Source organism: Carassius gibelio, chromosome B5 (genome assembly GCF_023724105.1).
Source record: "Carassius gibelio isolate Cgi1373 ecotype wild population from Czech Republic chromosome B5, carGib1.2-hapl.c, whole genome shotgun sequence".
Lineage (NCBI taxonomy): Eukaryota > Metazoa > Chordata > Actinopteri > Cypriniformes > Cyprinidae > Carassius > Carassius gibelio.
Genome location: NC_068400.1, coordinates 6,767,831 through 6,787,453, shown reverse-complemented (window position 1 = coordinate 6,787,453; position 19,623 = coordinate 6,767,831). Strand labels below are relative to the sequence as shown.

The 19,623-nt window shown below is 37.6% G+C and overlaps 1 long non-coding RNA gene across 2 annotated transcripts; it reads right to left on the bottom strand.

Annotated features, from left to right (window-relative positions):
• Positions 1-556: 556 nt before the first annotated feature.
• On the bottom strand, positions 557-18,854 carry LOC127957740 (uncharacterized). 2 transcript variants are annotated; one of them, XR_008153839.1, is made up of 3 exons: positions 16,111-18,854; positions 9,272-10,046; positions 557-1,205 (listed from the first exon to the last, which is right to left on the bottom strand). It is a non-coding gene; the product is annotated as an uncharacterized LOC127957740 (long non-coding RNA). The 2 variants fall into 2 exon arrangements; XR_008153840.1 differs by lacking the exon at positions 9,272-10,046 and adding an exon at positions 3,255-4,029.
• Positions 18,855-19,623: the final 769 nt, after the last annotated feature.

Here is a 19,623-nt window from a genome sequence, read left to right as displayed (position 1 = left end):
GTACGCTAATTGAAAACGGTTACGTGTATCGACACAAATTCCATAACTTTTTGCCAGCATGGTCTGAAGATGATCCAAATCAAATTTGGTGAAAATCTGAGCAACGGTCTAGGAGGAGTTCGAAAAAGTAGGTTTTCAACATGAATCAAAATGGCGGACAGGAAATTTTGCCAAAATTGACAAATGGGGTATCGGTGTTCTCGGCATGACCCAAGGAATCTATCAACATCAGTTTTGTTACAATAGGCTAATGTATGCAAAAGTTATTAGCATTTTTCGAAAAATCGTTATAACTATTGACCACAAGGTGGCGCTGCCCCCAATTTTTTTGTGTACATTCAGGGCATGGAGCCGGACATTTTTGTAATTATTTGCGAAACGATACGGAACTTCATTCTTAAGATACAGCAATTTACAACTAAATTCAAAATGGCCGACGCCCAAAATGGCCGAATTGGGAAAATTCGGTATCATTCGACTCGGAATGATGCACTGAATCTAAAGACACCACTTTTGTGATTTTTGGCAAAACCGTTCAGAAGTTATGAGCAAAAACATGCATTTTTCATATCTCCTGACCACTAGGGGGCACAGCGCCGAAACACTGCAGGTAGTCCCAGGGAATGGTTGTTATAAGACCCACCAAGATTGGTCTCAATAGGCCAAACCGTTGCGGAGATATAGCCTCACGTTCACGTTTGCGTGCTTTTCGAAGAATTCGTTCATGAGCTATTCGGAAACGGTTTGAGAAATCAACTTGAATTCCATAACTTTTTGCCAGCATGGTCTGAAGATTATCTGATTCAATTTTCGTGACAATCGGTGCAACGGCCTAGGACGAGTTCGAAAAAGTAGGTTTTACGAACAATTGACGATAGCGAAAAAACTAAGCCTTGCGATTTTTGAATTTCGGTGTCCATTCGACTCGGCATGAGCCAAGGAATCACAGGAAAAAAGAATTTTCATTTTGTGGCTTACGGTTCAAGAGTTATTAGCATCAAGTTTTTGAAAGTTTAGACAATTGGTGGCGCTAGAGAGTTTGAGTTAGAGACTTCAAATTTGCTACGGTTAATGTTCAGACAGTCCTCTATTAGTGTGCCAAATTATACAACTTTCCCGCAATCGGTTCTATGGGCTACCATAGACTTGGGGTGGAAGAAGAAGAAGAATAATAACGCCAACAAACACAATAGGTGCCTTCGCACCTTCGGTGCTTGGCCCCTAAATATAGCTGCAAGCAGCAATTACGGGGCCAAGCACTCCAACGGCAAATGTAGTAGCTAAGCATCGCATAAAGCATCACACCAAATACATTAATGAGCAATAACAGCAATTTTGGAATTATTGTATTTGAAATGGCAAAAAAAAAAAAACACCAATACCACCTCTAGTAGCATGATTACTTGGTTTATCAAGCTTGACCAATAGGTGACACTGTTATAAAATCAATTTGGTGTACTCTGTGTGTCTTTTCAATGACACACACAAAGTTTGGTGTCAATATGCCAAAGCATTCCAGGGATACAGCCTCAAGTGTCATTTTCTCATTGTGCCTCAAATTCGTCGATGTGGTATGCGAAAACGGTTTTGTCTATCGACTCAAAATCCATAACTTTGAATCAGTATAGCCTGAAGATCATGTGATTCGAATTTGGTGAAAATCGGACATACGGTTGATCAGGAGTTCGAAAAAGTATGTTTTCAACATAAATCAAAATGGCGGACCAGAAGTTCAGCTTACCATGGTATATTTGGTATCTATGTTATCGGCATAAGCCAGGGAATATTTTGAGCCCAGTTTCCTTCAAATAGGCTAATGCATTAAAAAGTTATTAGCATTTTAAAAAGTGTAATTACTCATGGTTAATGAATGGTTTATTACTCTTGACCAATAGGTGGCGCTGTTACCAAATTTATGTGGCATGGTCAGTGTGAGGTGGCGATGACACATACAAAGTTTGGTGCAAATATGTCAAAGTGTTGCAGAGATACAGCCTCAAATGCATTTTGGCACCCTTCCAGCAAATTCGTTGATGCGCTAAATGAGAACCGTTACGTATATCGACACAAAATCCATAACTTTTTGCCAGCATGGTCTGAAGATGATGCACGTCAAATTTGGTGAAAATTGGGCTAACGGTCTAGGAGGAGTTCGAAAAAGTAGGTTTTCAACATTAAGCAAAATGGCGGACAGGAAGTAAGGCCAATTTTCACATTATTGGTATCAATACTCTCGGCATGACCCACAGAATATAGCGAGACCATTTTAATTTTAATAGACTAATTTATTCAAAAATTATTAGCATTTATGTGATATTTCATTATAACTATTGGCCACAAGGTGGCGCTGCCACCAAACTTTTTGAGTACCTTCAGGGCATGGAGCCGAATATTTTTGTAATTATTTGCGAAACGATACGATGCTGCGTTCAAAAAATACAGCATTTTAAATCATAATTCAAAATGGCCGACGCCTAAAATGGCCGACACAGGAAAATTGGATATCATTTGACTCGACATGACTCACTGAATCTAAAGAGACCAGTTGTGTGATTTTTGGCCAAACCATTCAGTAGTTATAAGCCAAAATATGCATTTTTCATATCTCCTGACCACTAGGTGGCGCTGTGTCGAAACACTGCAGGTAGTCTCAGTTCATGCTTGTTATAACACATGCCAAGTTTGGTCTCAATATGACAAACCGTTGCCGGGATATAGCCTCACGTGCATGTTTGCGTGCTTTTCGTCAAATTTGTTTACGTGTCATTCGACAACAGTTGGACGAATCAACTTGAATTCCATAACTTTTTGCCAGCATGGTCTGAAGATGATCTGAGCCAATTTTCGTGGCAATCGGACTAACCGTCTAGGACGAGTTCGAAAAAGTAGGTTTTTCGAATAATTGAAAATAGCGAAAAAACTAAACCTTGCGATTTTTGAATTTTGGGGTTCATTCGACTTGGCATGAGCCAAGGATTCAGAGGAAAAAAGAATTTCCATTTTCTGGCTTACGGTTCAAAAGTTATTAGCATACAAACATTGAAAGTTTGGACAAGTGGTGGCGCTAGAGAGTAGGAGATAGAGACTTCAAATTTGCTATAGTTAATGTTGGGACTGTCCTCTATCAGTGTGCCAAATTATACAACTTTCCCGCAATTGGTTCTATGGGCTGCCATAGACTTGCGGCGGAAGAAGAAGAAGAAGAAGAAGCAGAATAATAATAACGCCAACGATTACAATAGGTGCCTACGCACCTTCGGTGCTTGGCCCCTAAATATAGCTGCAAGCAGCAATCACGGGGCCAAGCATTCCAGCGGCAACATCAGGAGCTAAGCATATGTAGCATCAGACCAAATGCAACAATGAATAATGAAATTAATAATTGCATGATTGTAATTGAAATGGCTGAAAATCGTTAATAAAGGTTCCACAGCGAGGAGCTAAGCATGGCATGGAGCATCAGACCAAATGCAACGAGTAAGAAAAGCAATTATTGGAAGAGTGTAATTGAAACAGCCAGTAAAACTCCAGTAAAATGATGCATTATCATTTTTGGAAAATAGGTGGCGCTGTAATCAAATCGCTTTGTTGTGTTCTGTGGGAGGTGACAATGTTGTGGGCAATTTCTTTCAAAATACTTACAGACCTTTAGGGCAATGAGTCGAACATGCCCACCGAGTTTCGTTACGATCGACTTCCATTAACCTTGTCAAATAGGTGCTTAAAGTTGTTTGGCCAATGGCGGCCATGTTTTTTAAGATAAGTGAAATTCCTCATAGAGCACTTGTGCCACATTGGGCCATATCAATTTTCAAGTTGATTGGATCAACGGTTGCTTAGTTATAGCCATTTGATTTTTTTTCATCCTGTAGCGCCACCAAGTGGCAGATATGGGAAAAAAAATAATAATTTGACTAAAGTTTTTGTTCATGCATATGAGTTCTGAGTTTGGTGAAGATATCTCATTTTGTTCCCGAGTTATAGCCTTTTTCGTAAAATTGGTCCACGAATTTGAATGTTTTGGGTCACCTGGTTTTTTGTTCAGTCTTGATCAAACCACTGCAATAATATTCTCTGGACACTCTAGATCAATAATTTTCAAAAATATGTTGCATTTTGTCCTTTGGTTAGCTATAAGAGGTCATTTAGGAAAGGGCCGTGGCCACATGTAACCTAAAGCCTATAAAACTGAAACAAAAACTCAAAACGTTATGAAACTTGGTTATAACATGTGAAAGATGACCCACCAAGCATGCAAAGTTTCATTAAGATCAGAAAATAGCTGGTGCTATAACAGTTAAAATGGCCTAAAAAACAAAAGATTTCTGTTGTGAATGGCATTAAACTGCAAAACAAAAAGGGGTAATATAATCACACATGCATTAGATCTGTATTTTTTCTAAACAATCATGCAAAATTTAACAGAGATTAGGTAAAAAAGAACACTGTAATATTTATAAAGCTTCAAAACCCAGTGTTGAATAAAATGTTGCAATTATAACCACTAGATGTCACCGGAAGACCACTAATGAGCTCACTAAAGACTAAAGCATTACAGTTTATGGGCTTGTTGATGGATTCATCTAGAAAAAATGTATATTACTATTATTTAATATTACTGTTCAAGCATTTCAGATCACATTGAGTCAAAGTTTACCAATTTATTCATACAGATATATCTAATGTTTATAATTATGCCAGATTATGATTGCAATGAAACCTGAAAAATGACATAGAAGCCCATAAAAACAGAAGACTTGCAATAGGTTTTATCACCCATCATTCATTTTAATTATCTATATATATAACGAAATGTGTGCATCTGTGTGTGGGTTTAAGCATGCTTATTGAGTATTAATATAGTAGTTTAAACATTTCATGTTTGTGTGTGTCTGCAATTCTGTTCTATTCTTTTACTGTCAGCCATATCTAGGTTATTTAAAATCAGTGCAGTACTATTATCTAGACTGTGAAATTATACATAAATTGCGTATGCTTCTTTGGAATGAAATTAAGACAACATATAACAGTTATAAAGGTTAAAGAGACAGTGTTGTATGATAAATTGCATTTACGACCACTAGATGTCACTGGAAGACCACTAATGGGCTCACTAAAGACTAAAACATTACTGTTCATTGTCTCGATGATTGATTCATCTAGAAAAATATATATTACTATTATTTAATATTACTGTTCAAGCATTTAAGATCACATTGAGTGAAAGTTCAACAATTTATTCATACATGTATATCAAATGTTTACTATTATGTCAGAATATGAATGCAATGAAACCTGACATAGAAATGTAAGAAAAGAAGTCTTTCTGTGAGTTGTGTGTCACCTATAATTTATTTCAAATATCTACATACAACAAAATGTGTGGGCATGTACTTCTCTGAGTGTGTGTGTGTGTGTGTGTAATCATGCTTATTGATTATTCATATAATAGTTGAACCATTTCATTTCTGTGTGTGAGTGTCTGTGAGCCTATTCTCCATGTTAGACAATGGCACACACAAGTTTGGCTTAATTACAACAAAGCTTTGCAGAGATATAGCCTCAGACTCATTTTGTGAAGATGCCTGACATCTGAAGCAGCGCTGTACAAAAACGGTTTCGTCTATTGACACGAAATCCATAACTTTTTGTCAGCACGGTCTGAAGATGATCTGATTCAATTTTGGTGAAAATCAGACAAACGGTTGAGGATGAGTTTAAAAAAAAAGGTTTTCAACATGAATCAAAATGGCGGACAGGAAGTTTTGCTTAATATGACATAATTGGTATGTATGTTGTCGGCATGTCCCAAGGAACATTTTGAGACATGTTTCATGATAATAGGCTAATGCAATCAAAAGTTATTAGCATTATTGGAAATTTAATAATTAGCGGTTATTGATTGGTTTATTACTCTTGACCAATAGGTGGCGCTGTAACCAAAATGATGTGGCGTGGTCAATGTGATGTGACAATGTCACATATTAAGTTTTGTGTAAATATCTCCAACCTTTGCAGAGATACAGCCTCAGATGCAGTTTGGCATCTTTCCAGCAAATTCGTTGGTACGCTAATTGAAAACGGTTACGTGTATCGACACAAATTCCATAACTTTTTGCCAGCATGGTCTGAAGATGATCCAAATCAAATTTGGTGAAAATCTGAGCAACGGTCTAGGAGGAGTTCGAAAAAGTAGGTTTTCAACATGAATCAAAATGGCGGACAGGAAATTTTGCCAAAATTGACAAATGGGGTATCGGTGTTCTCGGCATGACCCAAGGAATCTATCAACATCAGTTTTGTTACAATAGGCTAATGTATGCAAAAGTTATTAGCATTTTTCGAAAAATCGTTATAACTATTGACCACAAGGTGGCGCTGCCCCCAATTTTTTTGTGTACATTCAGGGCATGGAGCCGGACATTTTTGTAATTATTTGCGAAACGATACGGAACTTCATTCTTAAGATACAGCAATTTACAACTAAATTCAAAATGGCCGACGCCCAAAATGGCCGAATTGGGAAAATTCGGTATCATTCGACTCGGAATGATGCACTGAATCTAAAGACACCACTTTTGTGATTTTTGGCAAAACCGTTCAGAAGTTATGAGCAAAAACATGCATTTTTCATATCTCCTGACCACTAGGGGGCACAGCGCCGAAACACTGCAGGTAGTCCCAGGGAATGGTTGTTATAAGACCCACCAAGATTGGTCTCAATAGGCCAAACCGTTGCGGAGATATAGCCTCACGTTCACGTTTGCGTGCTTTTCGAAGAATTCGTTCATGAGCTATTCGGAAACGGTTTGAGAAATCAACCTGAATTCCATAACTTTTTGCCAGCATGGTCTGAAGATTATCTGATTCAATTTTCGTGACAATCGGTGCAACGGCCTAGGACGAGTTCGAAAAAGCAGGTTTTACGAACAATTGACGATAGCGAAAAAACTAAGCCTTGCGATTTTTGAATTTCGGTGTCCATTCGACTCGGCATGAGCCAAGGAATCACAGGAAAAAAGAATTTTCATTTTGTGGCTTACGGTTCAAGAGTTATTAGCATCAAGTTTTTGAAAGTTTAGACAATTGGTGGCGCTAGAGAGTTTGAGTTAGAGACTTCAAATTTGCTACGGTTAATGTTCAGACAGTCCTCTATTAGTGTGCCAAATTATACAACTTTCCCGCAATCGGTTCTATGGGCTACCATAGACTTGGGGTGGAAGAAGAAGAATAATAATAATAAATATAGCTGCAAGCAGCAATTACGGGGCCAAGCACTCCAACGGCAAATGTAGTAGCTAAGCATCGCATAAAGCATCACACCAAATACATTAATGAGCAATAACAGCAATTTTGGAATTATTGTATTTGAAATGGCAAAAAAAAAAAACACCAATACCACCTCTAGTAGCATGATTACTTGGTTTATCAAGCTTGACCAATAGGTGACACTGTTATAAAATCAATTTGGTGTACTCTGTGTGTCTTTTCAATGACACACACAAAGTTTGGTGTCAATATGCCAAAGCATTCCAGGGATACAGCCTCAAGTGTCATTTTCTCATTGTGCCTCAAATTCGTCGATGTGGTATGCGAAAACGGTTTTGTCTATCGACTCAAAATCCATAACTTTGAATCAGTATAGCCTGAAGATCATGTGATTCGAATTTGGTGAAAATCGGACATACGGTTGATCAGGAGTTCGAAAAAGTATGTTTTCAACATAAATCAAAATGGCGGACCAGAAGTTCAGCTTACCATGGTATATTTGGTATCTATGTTATCGGCATAAGCCAGGGAATATTTTGAGCCCAGTTTCCTTCAAATAGGCTAATGCATTAAAAAGTTATTAGCATTTTAAAAAGTGTAATTACTCATGGTTAATGAATGGTTTATTACTCTTGACCAATAGGTGGCGCTGTTACCAAATTTATGTGGCATGGTCAGTGTGAGGTGGCGATGACACATACAAAGTTTGGTGCAAATATGTCAAAGTGTTGCAGAGATACAGCCTCAAATGCATTTTGGCACCCTTCCAGCAAATTCGTTGATGCGCTAAATGAGAACCGTTACGTATATCGACACAAAATCCATAACTTTTTGCCAGCATGGTCTGAAGATGATGCACGTCAAATTTGGTGAAAATTGGGCTAACGGTCTAGGAGGAGTTCGAAAAAGTAGGTTTTCAACATTAAGCAAAATGGCGGACAGGAAGTAAGGCCAATTTTCACATTATTGGTATCAATACTCTCGGCATGACCCACAGAATATAGCGAGACCATTTTAATTTTAATAGACTAATTTATTCAAAAATTATTAGCATTTATGTGATATTTCATTATAACTATTGGCCACAAGGTGGCGCTGCCACCAAACTTTTTGAGTACCTTCAGGGCATGGAGCCGAATATTTTTGTAATTATTTGCGAAACGATACGATGCTGCGTTCAAAAAATACAGCATTTTAAATCATAATTCAAAATGGCCGACGCCTAAAATGGCCGACACAGGAAAATTGGATATCATTTGACTCGACATGACTCACTGAATCTAAAGAGACCAGTTGTGTGATTTTTGGCCAAACCATTCAGTAGTTATAAGCCAAAATATGCATTTTTCATATCTCCTGACCACTAGGTGGCGCTGTGTCGAAACACTGCAGGTAGTCTCAGTTCATGCTTGTTATAACACATGCCAAGTTTGGTCTCAATATGACAAACCGTTGCCGGGATATAGCCTCACGTGCATGTTTGCGTGCTTTTCGTCAAATTTGTTTACGTGTCATTCGACAACAGTTGGACGAATCAACTTGAATTCCATAACTTTTTGCCAGCATGGTCTGAAGATGATCTGAGCCAATTTTCGTGGCAATCGGACTAACCGTCTAGGACGAGTTCGAAAAAGTAGGTTTTTCGAATAATTGAAAATAGCGAAAAAACTAAACCTTGCGATTTTTGAATTTTGGGGTTCATTCGACTTGGCATGAGCCAAGGATTCAGAGGAAAAAAGAATTTCCATTTTCTGGCTTACGGTTCAAAAGTTATTAGCATACAAACATTGAAAGTTTGGACAAGTGGTGGCGCTAGAGAGTAGGAGATAGAGACTTCAAATTTGCTATAGTTAATGTTGGGACTGTCCTCTATCAGTGTGCCAAATTATACAACTTTCCCGCAATTGGTTCTATGGGCTGCCATAGACTTGCGGCGGAAGAAGAAGAAGAAGAAGAAGCAGAATAATAATAACGCCAACGATTACAATAGGTGCCTACGCACCTTCGGTGCTTGGCCCCTAAATATAGCTGCAAGCAGCAATCACGGGGCCAAGCATTCCAGCGGCAACATCAGGAGCTAAGCATATGTAGCATCAGACCAAATGCAACAATGAATAATGAAATTAATAATTGCATGATTGTAATTGAAATGGCTGAAAATCGTTAATAAAGGTTCCACAGCGAGGAGCTAAGCATGGCATGGAGCATCAGACCAAATGCAACGAGTAAGAAAAGCAATTATTGGAAGAGTGTAATTGAAACAGCCAGTAAAACTCCAGTAAAATGATGCATTATCATTTTTGGAAAATAGGTGGCGCTGTAATCAAATCGCTTTGTTGTGTTCTGTGGGAGGTGACAATGTTGTGGGCAATTTCTTTCAAAATACTTACAGACCTTTAGGGCAATGAGTCGAACATGCCCACCGAGTTTCGTTACGATCGACTTCCATTAACCTTGTCAAATAGGTGCTTAAAGTTGTTTGGCCAATGGCGGCCATGTTTTTTAAGATAAGTGAAATTCCTCATAGAGCACTTGTGCCACATTGGGCCATATCAATTTTCAAGTTGATTGGATCAACGGTTGCTTAGTTATAGCCATTTGATTTTTTTTCATCCTGTAGCGCCACCAAGTGGCAGATATGGGAAAAAAAATAATAATTTGACTAAAGTTTTTGTTCATGCATATGAGTTCTGAGTTTGGTGAAGATATCTCATTTTGTTCCCGAGTTATAGCCTTTTTCGTAAAATTGGTCCACGAATTTGAATGTTTTGGGTCACCTGGTTTTTTGTTCAGTCTTGATCAAACCACTGCAATAATATTCTCTGGACACTCTAGATCAATAATTTTCAAAAATATGTTGCATTTTGTCCTTTGGTTAGCTATAAGAGGTCATTTAGGAAAGGGCCGTGGCCACATGTAACCTAAAGCCTATAAAACTGAAACAAAAACTCAAAACGTTATGAAACTTGGTTATAACATGTGAAAGATGACCCACCAAGCATGCAAAGTTTCATTAAGATCAGAAAATAGCTGGTGCTATAACAGTTAAAATGGCCTAAAAAACAAAAGATTTCTGTTGTGAATGGCATTAAACTGCAAAACAAAAAGGGGTAATATAATCACACATGCATTAGATCTGTATTTTTTCTAAACAATCATGCAAAATTTAACAGAGATTAGGTAAAAAAGAACACTGTAATATTTATAAAGCTTCAAAACCCAGTGTTGAATAAAATGTTGCAATTATAACCACTAGATGTCACCGGAAGACCACTAATGAGCTCACTAAAGACTAAAGCATTACAGTTTATGGGCTTGTTGATGGATTCATCTAGAAAAAATGTATATTACTATTATTTAATATTACTGTTCAAGCATTTCAGATCACATTGAGTCAAAGTTTACCAATTTATTCATACAGATATATCTAATGTTTATAATTATGCCAGATTATGATTGCAATGAAACCTGAAAAATGACATAGAAGCCCATAAAAACAGAAGACTTGCAATAGGTTTTATCACCCATCATTCATTTTAATTATCTATATATATAACGAAATGTGTGCATCTGTGTGTGGGTTTAAGCATGCTTATTGAGTATTAATATAGTAGTTTAAACATTTCATGTTTGTGTGTGTCTGCAATTCTGTTCTATTCTTTTACTGTCAGCCATATCTAGGTTATTTAAAATCAGTGCAGTACTATTATCTAGACTGTGAAATTATACATAAATTGCGTATGCTTCTTTGGAATGAAATTAAGACAACATATAACAGTTATAAAGGTTAAAGAGACAGTGTTGTATGATAAATTGCATTTACGACCACTAGATGTCACTGGAAGACCACTAATGGGCTCACTAAAGACTAAAACATTACTGTTCATTGTCTCGATGATTGATTCATCTAGAAAAATATATATTACTATTATTTAATATTACTGTTCAAGCATTTAAGATCACATTGAGTGAAAGTTCAACAATTTATTCATACATGTATATCAAATGTTTACTATTATGTCAGAATATGAATGCAATGAAACCTGACATAGAAATGTAAGAAAAGAAGTCTTTCTGTGAGTTGTGTGTCACCTATAATTTATTTCAAATATCTACATACAACAAAATGTGTGGGCATGTACTTCTCTGAGTGTGTGTGTGTGTGTGTGTAATCATGCTTATTGATTATTCATATAATAGTTGAACCATTTCATTTCTGTGTGTGAGTGTCTGTGAGCCTATTCTCCATGTTAGACAATGGCACACACAAGTTTGGCTTAATTACAACAAAGCTTTGCAGAGATATAGCCTCAGACTCATTTTGTGAAGATGCCTGACATCTGAAGCAGCGCTGTACAAAAACGGTTTCGTCTATTGACACGAAATCCATAACTTTTTGTCAGCACGGTCTGAAGATGATCTGATTCAATTTTGGTGAAAATCAGACAAACGGTTGAGGATGAGTTTAAAAAAAAAGGTTTTCAACATGAATCAAAATGGCGGACAGGAAGTTTTGCTTAATATGACATAATTGGTATGTATGTTGTCGGCATGTCCCAAGGAACATTTTGAGACATGTTTCATGATAATAGGCTAATGCAATCAAAAGTTATTAGCATTATTGGAAATTTAATAATTAGCGGTTATTGATTGGTTTATTACTCTTGACCAATAGGTGGCGCTGTAACCAAAATGATGTGGCGTGGTCAATGTGATGTGACAATGTCACATATTAAGTTTTGTGTAAATATCTCCAACCTTTGCAGAGATACAGCCTCAGATGCAGTTTGGCATCTTTCCAGCAAATTCGTTGGTATGCTAATTGAAAACGGTTACGTGTATCGACACAAATTCCATAACTTTTTGCCAGCATGGTCTGAAGATGATCCAAATCAAATTTGGTGAAAATCTGAGCAACGGTCTAGGAGGAGTTCGAAAAAGTAGGTTTTCAACATGAATCAAAATGGCGGACAGGAAATTTTGCCAAAATTGACAAATGGGGTATCGGTGTTCTCGGCATGACCCAAGGAATCTATCAACATCAGTTTTGTTACAATAGGCTAATGTATGCAAAAGTTATTAGCATTTTTCGAAAAATCGTTATAACTATTGACCACAAGGTGGCGCTGCCCCCAATTTTTTTGTGTACATTCAGGGCATGGAGCCGGACATTTTTGTAATTATTTGCGAAACGATACGGAACTTCATTCTTAAGATACAGCAATTTACAACTAAATTCAAAATGGCCGACGCCCAAAATGGCCGAATTGGGAAAATTCGGTATCATTCGACTCGGAATGATGCACTGAATCTAAAGACACCACTTTTGTGATTTTTGGCAAAACCGTTCAGAAGTTATGAGCAAAAACATGCATTTTTCATATCTCCTGACCACTAGGGGGCACAGCGCCGAAACACTGCAGGTAGTCCCAGGGAATGGTTGTTATAAGACCCACCAAGATTGGTCTCAATAGGCCAAACCGTTGCGGAGATATAGCCTCACGTTCACGTTTGCGTGCTTTTCGAAGAATTCGTTCATGAGCTATTCGGAAACGGTTTGAGAAATCAACCTGAATTCCATAACTTTTTGCCAGCATGGTCTGAAGATTATCTGATTCAATTTTCGTGACAATCGGTGCAACGGCCTAGGACGAGTTCGAAAAAGCAGGTTTTACGAACAATTGACGATAGCGAAAAAACTAAGCCTTGCGATTTTTGAATTTCGGTGTCCATTCGACTCGGCATGAGCCAAGGAATCACAGGAAAAAAGAATTTTCATTTTGTGGCTTACGGTTCAAGAGTTATTAGCATCAAGTTTTTGAAAGTTTAGACAATTGGTGGCGCTAGAGAGTTTGAGTTAGAGACTTCAAATTTGCTACGGTTAATGTTCAGACAGTCCTCTATTAGTGTGCCAAATTATACAACTTTCCCGCAATCGGTTCTATGGGCTACCATAGACTTGGGGTGGAAGAAGAAGAATAATAATAATAAATATAGCTGCAAGCAGCAATTACGGGGCCAAGCACTCCAACGGCAAATGTAGTAGCTAAGCATCGCATAAAGCATCACACCAAATACATTAATGAGCAATAACAGCAATTTTGGAATTATTGTATTTGAAATGGCAAAAAAAAAAAAAAAACACCAATACCACCTCTAGTAGCATGATTACTTGGTTTATCAAGCTTGACCAATAGGTGACACTGTTATAAAATCAATTTGGTGTACTCTGTGTGACTTTTCAATGACACACACAAAGTTTGGTGTCAATATGCCAAAGCATTCCAGGGATACAGCCTCAAGTGTCATTTTCTCATTGTGCCTCAAATTCGTCGATGTGGTATGCGAAAACGGTTTTGTCTATCGACTCAAAATCCATAACTTTGAATCAGTATAGCCTGAAGATCATTTGATTCGAATTTGGTGAAAATCGGACATACGGTTGATCAGGAGTTCGAAAAAGTATGTTTTCAACATAAATCAAAATGGCGGACCGGAAGTTCAGCTTACCGTGGTATATTTGGTATCTATGTTATCGGCATAAGCCAGGGAATATTTTGAGCCCAGTTTCCTTCAAATAGGCTAATGCATTAAAAAGTTATTAGCATTTTAAAAAGTGTAATTACTCATGGTTAATGAATGGTTTATTACTCTCGACCAATAGGTGGCGCTGTTACCAAATTTATGTGGCATGGTCAGTGTGAGGTGGCGATGACACATACAAAGTTTGGTGCAAATATGTCAAAGTGTTGCAGAGATACAGCCTCAAATGCATTTTGGCACCCTTCCAGCGAATTCGTTGATGCGCTAAATGAGAACCGTTATGTATATCGACACAAAATCCATAACTTTTTGCCAGCATGGTCTGAAGATGATGCACGTCAAATTTGGTGAAAATTGGGCTAACGGTCTAGGAGGAGTTCGAAAAAGTAAGTTTTCAACATTAAGCAAAATGGCGGACAGGAAGTAAGGCCAATTTTCACATTATTGGTATCAATACTCTCGGCATGACCCACAGAATATAGCGAGACCATTTTAATTTTAATAGACTAATTTATTCAAAAGTTATTAGCATTTATGTGATATTTCATTATAACTATTGGCCACAAGGTGGCGCTGCCACCAAACTTTTTGAGTACCTTCAGGGCATGGAGCCGAATATTTTTGTAATTATTTGCGAAACGATACGATGCTGCGTTCAAAAAATACAGCATTTTAAATCATAATTCAAAATGGCCGACGCCTTAAATGGCCGACACAGGAAAATTGGATATCATTTGACTCGACATGACTCACTGAATCTAAAGAGACCAGTTGTGTGATTTTTGGCCAAACCATTCAGTAGTTATAAGCCAAAATATGCATTTTTCATATCTCCTGACCACTAGGTGGCGCTGTGTCGAAACACTGCAGGTAGTCTCAGTTCATGCTTGTTATAACACACGCCAAGTTTGGTCTCAATATGACAAACCGTTGCCGGGATATAGCCTCACGTGCATGTTTGCGTGCTTTTCGTCAAATTTGTTTACGTGTCATTCGACAACGGTTGGACGAATCAACTTGAATTCCATAACTTTTTGCCAGCATGGTCTGAAGATGATCTGAGCCAATTTTCGTGGCAATCGGACTAACCGTCTAGGACGAGTTCGAAAAAGTAGGTTTTTCGAATAATTGAAAATAGCGAAAAAACTAAACCTTGCGATTTTTGAATTTTGGGGTTCATTCGACTTGGCATGAGCCAAGGATTCAGAGGAAAAAAGAATTTCCATTTTCTGGCTTACGGTTCAAAAGTTATTAGCATACAAACATTGAAAGTTTGGACAAGTGGTGGCGCTAGAGAGTAGGAGATAGAGACATCAAATTTGCTATAGTTAATGTTGGGACTGTCCTCTATCAGTGTGCCAAATTATACAACTTTCCCGCAATCGGTTCTATGGGCTGCCATAGACTTGCGGCGGAAGAAGAAGAAGAAGAAGAAGAATAATAATAACGCCAACGATTACAATAGGTGCCTACGCACCTTCGGTGCTTGGCCCCTAATAATAACGCCAACAAACACAATAGGTGCCTTCGCACCTTCGGTGCTTGGCCCCTAAATATAGCTGCAAGCAGCAATCACGGGGCCAAGCATTCCAGCGGCACCATCAGGAGCTAAGCATATGTAGCATCAGACCAAATGCAACAATGAATAATGAAATTAATAATTGCATGATTGTAATTGAAATGGCTGAAAATCGTTAATAAAAGTTCCACAGCGAGGAGCTAAGCATGGCATGGAGCATCAGACCAAATGCAACGAGTAAGAAAAGCAATTATTGGAAGAGTGTAATTGAAACAGCCAGTAAAACTCCAGTAAAATTATACATTATCATTTTTGGAAAATAGGTGGCGCTGTAATCAAATCGCTTTGTTGTGTTCTGTGGGAGGTGACAATGTTGTGGGCAATTTCTTTCAAAATACTTACAGACCTTGAGTCGAACATGCCCACCGAGTTTCGTTCCGATCGACTTCTATTAACCTTGTCAAATAGGTGCTTAAAGTTGTTTGGCCAATGGCGGCCATGTTTTTTAAGATAAGTGAAATTCCTCATAGAGCACTTATGCCACATTGGGCCATACCAATTTTCAAGTTGACTGGATCAGCGGTTGCTTAGTTATAGCCATTTTAGTTTTTTTTTCATCCTGTAGCGCCACCAAGTGGTAGATATGGAAAAAAAAATAATTTGACTAAAGTTTTTGTTAATGCATATGAGTTCTGAGTTTGGTGAAGATATCTCATTTTGTTCCCGAGTTATAGCCTTTTTCATAAAATTGGTCCACGAATTTGAATGTTTTGGGTCACCTGGTTTTTTGTTCAGTCTTGATCAAACCACTGCAGTAATATTCTCAGGACTCTCTAGATCAATAACTTTGAAAAAATATGTTGTATTTTGTCCTTTGGTTAGATAACATTTAAACAGGCCTAAAAAACAAAAGATTTCTGTTGTGAATGGCATTAAACTGCAAAAAAAAAGGGGTAATATAATCACACATGCATTAGATCTGTATTTTTTCTAAACAATCATGCAAAATTTAACAGAGATTAGGTAAAAAAGAACACTGTAATATTTATAAAGCTTCAAAACCCAGTGTTGAATAAAAAATTGCAATTATAACCACTAGATGTCACCGGAAGACCACTAATGAGCTCACTAAAGACTAAAACATTACAGTTTATGGGCTTGTTGAGGGATTCATCTAGAAAAAATGTATATTACTATTATTTAATATTACTGTTCAAGCATTTCAGATCACATTGAGTCAAAGTTTACCAATTTATTCATACAGATATATCTAATGTTTATAATTATGCCAGATTATGATTGCAATGAAACCTGAAAAATGACATAGAAGCCCATAAAAACAGAAGACTTGCAATAGGTTTTATCACCCATCATTTATTTTAATTATCTATATATATAACAAAATGTGTGCATCTGTGTGTGGGTTTAAGCATGCTTATTGAGTATTAATATACTAGTTTAAACATTTCATGTTTGTGTGTGTCTGTAATTATGTTCTATTCTTTTACTGTCAGCCATATCTAGGTTATTTAAAATCAGTGCAGTACTATTATCTAGACTGTGAAATTATACATAAATTGCGTATGCTTCTTTGGAATGAAATTAAGACAACATATAACAGTTATAAAGGTTAAAGAGACAGTGTTGTATGATAAATTGCATTTACGACCACTAGATGTCACTGGAAGACCACTAATGGGCTTTGCAGAGATATAGCCTCAGACTCATTTTGTGAAGATGCCTGACATCTGAAGCAGCGCTGTACAAAAACGGTTTCGTCTATTGACACGAAATCCATAACTTTTTGTCAGCACGGTCTGAAGATGATCTGATTCAATTTTGGTGAAAATCAGACAAACGGTTGAGGATGAGTTTAAAAAAAAAGGTTTTCAACATGAATCAAAATGGCGGACAGGAAGTTTTGCTTAATATGACATAATTAGTATGTATGTTGTCGGCATGTCCCAAGGAACATTTTGAGACATGTTTCATGATAATAGGCTAATGCAATCAAAAGTTATTAGCATTATTGGAAATGTAATAATTAGCGGTTATTGATTGGTTTATTACTCTTGACCAATAGGTGGCGCTGTGACCAAAATGATGTGGCGTGGTCAATGTGATGTGACAATGTCACATATTAAGTTTTGTGTAAATATCTCCAACCTTTGCAGAGATACAGCCTCAGATGCAGTTTGGCATCTTTCCAGCAAATTGGTTGGTACGCTAATTGAAAACGGTTACGTGTATCGACACAAATTCCATAACTTTTTGCCAGCATGGTCTGAAGATGATCCAAATCAAATTTGGTGAAAATCTGAGCAACGGTCTAGGAGGAGTTCGAAAAAGTAGGTTTTCAACATGAATCAAAATGGCGGACAGGAAATTTTGCCAAAATTGACAAATGGGGTATCGGTGTTCTCGGCATGACCCAAGGAATCTATCAACATCAGTTTTGTTACAATAGGCTAATGTATGCAAAAGTTATTAGCATTTTTTCGAAAAATCGTTATAACTATTGACCACAAGGTGGCGCTGCCCCCAATTTTTTTGTGTACATTCAGGGCATAAAGCCGGACATTTTTGTAATTATTTGCGAAACGATACGGAACTTCATTCTTAAGATACAGCAATTTACAACTAAATTCAAAATGGCCGACGCCCAAAATGGCCGAATTGGGAAAATTCGGTATCATTCGACTCAGAATGATGCACTGAATCTAAAGACACCACTTTTGTGATTTTTGGCAAAACCGTTCAGAAGTTATGAGCAAAAACATGCATTTTTCATATCTCCTGACCACTAGGGGGCACAGCGCCGAAACACTGCAGGTAGTCCCAGGGAATGGTTGTTATAAGACCCACCAAGATTGGTCTCAATAGGCCAAACCGTTGCGGAGATATAGCCTCACGTTCACGTTTGCGTGCTTTTCGAACAATTCGTTCATGAGCTATTCGGAAACGGTTTGAGAAATCAACTTGAATTCCATAACTTTTTGCCAGCATGGTCTGAAGATTATCTGATTCAATTTTCGTGACAATCGGTGCAACGGCCTAGGACGAGTTCGAAAAAGTAGGTTTTACGAACAATTGACGATAGCGAAAAAACTAAGCCTTGCGATTTTTGAATTTCGGTGTCCATTCGACTCGGCATGAGCCAAGGAATCACAGGAAAAAAGAATTTTCATTTTGTGGCTTATGGTTCAAGAGTTATTAGCATCAAGTTTTTGAAAGTTTAGACAATTGGTGGCGCTAGAGAGTTTGAGTTAGAGACTTCAAATTTGCTACGGTTAATGTTCAGACAGTCCTCTATTAGTGTGCCAAATTATACAACTTTCCCGCAATCGGTTCTATGGGCTACCATAGACTTGGGGTGGAAGAAGAAGAATAATAATAAATATAGCTGCAAGCAGCAATTACGGGGCCAAGCACGCCAACGACAAATGTAGTAGCTAAGCATTGCATAAAGCATCACACCAAATACATTAATGAGCAATAACAGCAATTTTGGAATTATCGTATTTGAAATGGCAAAAAAAAAAAAAACACCAATACCACCTCTAGTAGCATGATTACTTGGTTTATCAAGCTTGACCAATAGGTGACACTGTTATAAAATCAATTTGGTGTACTCTGTGTGACTTTTCAATGACACACACAAAGTTTGGTGTCAATATGCCAAAGCATTCCAGGGATACAGCCTCAAGTGTCATTTTCTCATTGTGCCTCAAATTCGTCGATGTGGTATGCGAAAACGGTTTTGTCTATCGACTCAAAATCCATAACTTTGAATCAGTATAGCCTGAAGATCATTTGATTCGAATTTGGTGAAAATCGGACATACGGTTGATGAGGAGTTCGAAAAAGTATGTTTTCAACATAAATCAAAATGGCGGACCGGTAGTTCAGCTTACTGTGGTATGTTTGGTATCTATGTTATCGGCATAAGCCAGGGAATATTTTGAGCCCAGTTTCCTTCAAATAGGCTAATGCATAAAAAAGTTATTAGCATTTTAAAAAGTGTAATTACTCATGGTTAATGAATGGTTTATTACTCTTGACCAATAGGTGGCGCTGTTACCAAATTTATGTGGCATGGTCAGTGTGAGGTGGCGATGACACATACAAAGTTTGGTGCAAATATGTCAAAGTGTTGCAGAGATACAGCCTCAAATGCATTTTGGCACCCTTCCAGCAAATTCGTTGATGCGCTAAATGAGAACCGTTACGTATATCGACACAAAATCCATAACTTTTTGCCAGCATGTTCTGAAGATGATGCACGTTAAATT